The following is a 6,490-nucleotide window of genomic DNA, read 5'->3' on the forward strand; positions in this document are numbered from 1 at the left end:
ACGATGTTGAATTTCAGTTCGACTTGACTCAGCAACATTGTAGAGAGGGGGGGAGGGGGAGAGGAGCCATAAAAACAGTAGAATAGGTGGAATTCCACTTACTTTTGGCCAGGATTGTAGATTATCTGGCTTATACCAGTATCAAAACGCTGATTTTTTGCTTGTGGTTTCCTCAAAAGCAATTCAAAAGCAATGAAACGACTTCAAAAGTGTTTTTCTTAACTTCCATCCCCTTTCAGACACATTGAAGAGTCATTTTGCTCTATTTCTCATCATTTTTCACTGAAATTTCATTTGTCTACAACCTTTTGTCCATGATTGCACTGGGGTATAATTGATGTTTTTCCAATAATTCCCCTCCCTGGGCATATAGATCTCTCATCTCCTACCCCGCTGAACAAGCATCAAATCTACTCCTTGTATACTAAAATTTCCTATAAATTAATGAATGGACAGGACGGTCTTTTCAATAGCCCTGGACAATATTTCCTCTACCCTCTATGATAAATAGACTATCTATTTTTCTTCAGGAAGGGCCCATTCTAACAGAAATAGGTATTAAAACGTTTATGAAAACGAAGTAAGAAAAAGGCGGTATATTTGTTTTTACCAAAACATGATTTTCCTGATTGATTTTCGTCAATAATTCTGTTACCTTTATCAGCCTATTATAGGGAGGTGTCTTCATTACAGAGGGACAGATGGTATACCGCCTGTTTAGTTTTTGCTATTGTTTGCAATAATAGATTCTAACTGAAAATCTATACGATACACCAATGAAGTTGTTCTATCTCTTATAGTTTAGTCAGGTTCGTAAAGGGGTAGAGAGAGAGAGGAATGAATGGATTTTGAAATTGTTATGTAACTTTCTCCGCTAGAATCTTTAAGGAGGTATTTTGTTCACAGTAATACCGACTTTTTTCTCTGCTTCTGTTTGCATTTTAAGTGTATCTGAGTACTTAAAAGTAGTTTTGAACGAACTTGATTCCATATGGTTCTGACTTTAATGATGTTGCAATAGTTGGTATGACAGATATTACTGGAAAAGTTTTCAGTTACCTAAGTTTATTTGTAATTTGGTCATGCGAAAACATCCATTTCTGGATGGATTTTATGTAGAACTTACAAGTAGTTTTATCTTGAGCAACATAAAAAAGAGAATTTTTTTTCTTGAGAAATACAACGATGAATGTTTTTCTTTGAGAAATATAAAAGTTGCTTTTCCTTGAGAAAAGTCAGGCCTTTTTAGTGGTTTGGTTGGTCCATGGTATCACCATAGAATTCTATGGTATCACACGTCAAGGTGAATCTCTGATAAAAGAATAATGTTTTTTTCTACTTCGGGTGTCATGCCCGTCGTAAATGAATAACGCCCCGCAAGGCGAAGGATTTCAAAGGTTATTTTTCCTTAAGTAATAAAAAGTTATGTTTTCTTGAAAAATACTACTCTACGAATGTTTTCCTTAGAAAAGGGCAAGAGGTTTTCAGGTCAGAAGACGTTGCAATGACGCATATCATAAATACAAAAATGCTTTTCCTTGAGAAATACAAAGAACTTGTATCCTTGAGAAATACAAGGAACTTATGTATCCTTGAGAAAAATACAATGAAAAGTTTTTTTCTTGAGAAATGCAAATCAACATTTTTCTTGATTTAATGAACATTTCAAAGGATATTTTTTCTTCATTTCCTTAAAAATAATTAATCAGTTTATCTTTAGAATTTCAAGTTTAATTATTTTCCTTGAGAAAACGAGAAATACATGGACTAAAATTGGCTTTTAACGAACTTGTTTTAGCCTGAAAAAGACGAAGGTTTTATCTATATCAAAAACCATTACCAGCTGATAACTTCAAATAAAAGAGTACGAAAGAGATTCCGAATAGTGAATTCATTATCATAATCTTGATCAGAAAATTGACAACGAATTGATGTTTGATAAAATATCTATATTTCGAGCATAACTTCACTCATCTTTCAGGATTGTAAAATGTAAAATTACAAAGTTGCTACTTATGTGAAAAATTGGAAAAAAAAAAAAAAAAAAATGTGCTAATTGAAGGCTATTAAAATTGTAAAATGGTTAAAAGACAAGGTCGTAATAAAAAGTAGTTAAAAAAGGTATAATTCTCTAGAGGCTTTTAGGCCATTGTTTAAAATAGGTTTCAGTCTTTTGATATGTAAAGCTTCTTTGTATAGAAGTGATGACCAATTATCACTGGAATCAATTACTGACGTATTATCATTTACGAGATTTATGTAGATGGAGCGAAAATTAGGCTTTTTCAATACCAAGCGTCAGGAGGGTAGTTATAAACTTGACTTCAGAGCATCCTTCAAATGTTCGAGAACTGCACTCTCCTTCTTTGTAGCATGCTCTGAGCATCGCGTGAATAAAATTCCTCTCCGTTTTGCCGACATAAGAGGCACGACAACCAGGGCAGATAAATCGATAAACAATGTTCGACTTGAACTTCAAGGGTGTTGGGTCTTTCATGTTGGTGTAGAAGCCAATTTTGTGTGTTGAATAGATTACTCGAAACATGACATTAGTGTCTTTCTTGAGACAAAACTTTAATTTTCTTTTTAATGCAGAAACAAGTTGTTCTCCTGTCGGGCCAGCGTAAGGGATACGTAACCAAAGTGTTGTCGGTATGGTATTATCAGCGTTGTCATTTTCAGAGTGTCGGGGACTGGTTGCGGTTTTTATGATTTTGTTGACGGCAAAGCGAGGAAAACCATTCCAAGAAGCGAACTTTTTGATCAGGTTAATTTCATTTTTCAATTTAGCAGGATGACCAAAGTTTGGTGGCACGGTTGGCAAGGCTAGAAATCCATGCTTTTCGGTAAGACCAAGGAGCGTAGCTATCAAAATTTGTATATAAGCCAGTGTTTGTATCTTTTCTAAATATAGATAGACCATCTGGTGCAATCTCAAGATCTAAGAAGTGCGGTGTTTCATCTTCAAATTTGTCAACTGTAAATTGAAGATTTTTATCAAATTTGTTAAGGGAGCAATGAACTTTATCGATATCTACTGGACGAATGACAAGGAGTGTATCATCAACGTATCTTGAGTAAAACTTTACGATACCAGAATCAATATAAGGTTTAATGACAGATTGTTCGAGTTCTGTCATTATGATATTTGCTAGTACAGGGCCAAGTGAACTTCCCATACTAACACCATCTAACTGTTCATAGAGAATGTTGTTTGCTGAAAATACGGTTTTTTTACAGGTGTCTTGAATTAATTTTCTGAGTGTGTTTTTTGAGATTTTAGTTTGTAACAAGTTCTTGTTATAAATTCGATCGATAATGATGTTTATTGTTTTAGATAAGGGTACGTTAGTGAATAAAGAGGTTACATCAAACGATACAAAGACATAACCATCGTCAAAAGTTCTTTTGGAATCTGTTTGATTTTTTCGGCAGCATCGAATGAATCTTTAAGTGTGTAGTCATTGACAGTTAAAGGATTAAGGAGGTTAGTGAGATATTTACCAACAGAATAATGTGTTGTTCCAGTGGTATCAACGATTGGTCGAAATTTAGGTAAGTGTTCATACTTTTTATGGATTTTTGGTAAACCATGAGCTCTGGCTTAAAGATTCATTCGATGCTGCCGAAAAAATCAAACAGATTCCAAAAGAACTTTTTGACGATGGTTATGTCTTTGTATCGTTTGATGTAACCTCTTTATTCACTAACGTACCCTTATCTAAAACAATAAACATCATTATCGATCGAATTTATAACAAGAACTTGTTACAAACTAAAATCTCAAAAAACACACTCAGAAAATTAATTCAAGACACCTGTAAAAAAAACCGTATTTTCAGCAAACAACATTCTCTATGAACAGTTAGATGGTGTTAGTATGGGAAGTTCACTTGGCCCTGTACTAGCAAATATCATAATGACAGAACTCGAACAATCTGTCATTAAACCTTATATTGATTCTGGTATCGTAAAGTTTTACTCAAGATACGTTGATGATACACTCCTTGTCATTCGTCCAGTAGATATCGATAAAGTTCATTGCTCCCTTAACAAATTTGATAAAAATCTTCAATTTACAGTTGACAAATTTGAAGATGAAACACCGCACTTCTTAGATCTTGAGATTGCACCAGATGGTCTATCTATTTAGAAAAGATACAAACACTGGCTTATATACAAATTTTGATAGCTACGCTCCTTGGTCTTACCGAAAAGCATGGATTTCTAGCCTTGCCAACCGTGCCACCAAACTTTGTCATCCTGCTAAATTGAAAAATGAAATTAACCTGATCAAAAAGTTCGCTTCTTGGAATGGTTTTCCTCGCTTTGCCGTCAACAAAATCATTAAAACCGCAACCAGTCCCCGACACTCTGAAAATGACAACGCTGATAATACCATACCGACAACACTTTGGTTACGTATCCCTTACGCTGGCCCGACAGGAGAACAACTTGTTTCTGCATTAAAAAGAAAATTAAAGTTTTGTCTCAAGAAAGACACTAATGTCATGTTTCGAGTAATCTATTCAACACACAAAATTGGCTTCTACACCAACATGAAAGACCCAACACCCTTGAAGTTCAAGTCGAACATTGTTTATCGATTTATCTGCCCTGGTTGTCGTGCCTCTTATGTCGGCAAAACGGAGAGGAATTTATTCACGCGATGCTCAGAGCATGCTACAAAGAAGGAGAGTGCAGTTCTCGAACATTTGAAGGAGTGCTCTGAAGTCAAGTTTATAACTACCCTCCTGACGCTTGGTATTGAAAAGCCTAATTTTCGCTCCATCTACATAAATCTCGTAAATGATAATACGTCAGTAATTGATTCCAGTGATAATTGGTCATCACTTCTATACAAAGAAGCTTTACATATCAAAAGACTGAAACCTATTTTAAACAATGGCCTAAAAGCCTCTAGAGAATTATACCTTTTTTAACTACTTTTTATTACGACCTTGTCTTTTAACCATTTTACAATTTTAATAGCCTTCAATTAGCACATTTTTTTTTTTTTTTCCAATTTTTCACATAAGTAGCAACTTTGTAATTTTACATTTTACAATCCTGAAAGATGAGTGAAGTTATGCTCGAAATATAGATATTTTATCAAACATCAATTCGTTGTCAATTTTCTGATCAAGATTATGATAATGAATTCACTATTCGGAATCTCTTTCGTACTCTTTTATCTATATCACTGATGAAAACCGACGTTTGCAAACGCTCAAAGAAAATAACGTCAAGCACATTAGTTCCTCACACTTTTCTGATAACAACGAATGCTTGTAAAAGGATCTTGTTGATTGAGTGCTAATGACATTTTAAGAACTTCCATATCTCTCTTTCAACTAGATTACCCTTGTAGGAGATCATTTTCTTCTTAAACCATAGGTACTGATAAATATATTAACCCTTCTCCAGAGATGCGTTAATGCGAAGGTTTTATTGAGGACTAAAATTTTCAAAGAATGATCAAAATCCAAATTCTATTTTTGACATGTGACTGCTATGAGAAAAAAGACAAAAACTAACAATTGTATTATCGAAAATATGATAAATGATTTCACCTCGCTAGGGATGTATGGAAAGCCTAAGGAAGGCTTAAGTTAGCAATTAATGTGACTTTTAAGTTGGTTTTTAATGTAAATGTAATGGTAGCTGAAATGCTTAGCTTCTAGACACAAGTAAATATTAAGCTTAACGTTGCAGAATGTTTTTTTTTCTTGAAGACTCGTAATTGTTAAATAATCCCATGATAATTTCTTGATAGGATGCCGCTGAGCAACGAATTTCATCTAACGGAGCTGAAAAGTGCGATAGCACCATAGTTCGGACCCCCCTTTCTTAAGGGGGGATGACACCTTCCAAAAAAGTGAAGAAGGGGGGGGGGTCAGAAATTTTCACTAAAAAGTGGGGGATAGCAAGGAGGGGGGATCGTTTAAGAAGGGGGGGGCTTACATATATTGTAGACTATTTTCCGGCACTGTTATGAAATTTGGTCTGCATGAAAGGAAGTTTTTTATTTTCACTAAAAAGTGGTATTATATTTGCAAGACTTAATTTTTCTTTACTGCTTCCCTACCCTTTTTACCATAAAAGATTTAGCTCGAAACCCTTGGGGGATAGGCATTTTTGGGGGATGCCAAGAAGGGGGGATCATTTAAGAAGGGGGGGATCAGACCCCTTTCTGCACTATGAGCACTGTTAGAGTACATGTTTTTTTTCTATAAGAAAATCCGAAATTTTTGAAGCCTTTGGTTGTTCTTAACTTTTTTGAGCTTAAAGCTTAAAGATGTTCTCATAATGTTCTCATTTTTGCCAATTATTTAGTATTTTTGTCCATTTTCCTAAGAAATCGGTTGTATTAGAGTTCAGACTTGTTTTCAATATTTTGGCCATCGAAACCTTAGGTTCTTATATAATTTCTTCTTATAAAAATCGTGTATTTGCTATACTTTTGCCAAATTAGCAGAATTTGAAAAAG

The sequence above is a fragment of the Clytia hemisphaerica genome, unplaced genomic scaffold (assembly GCF_902728285.1).
Source record: "Clytia hemisphaerica strain Z4C2 unplaced genomic scaffold, Clytia hemisphaerica genome assembly, whole genome shotgun sequence".
Classification (NCBI taxonomy): Eukaryota; Metazoa; Cnidaria; class Hydrozoa; order Leptothecata; family Clytiidae; genus Clytia; species Clytia hemisphaerica.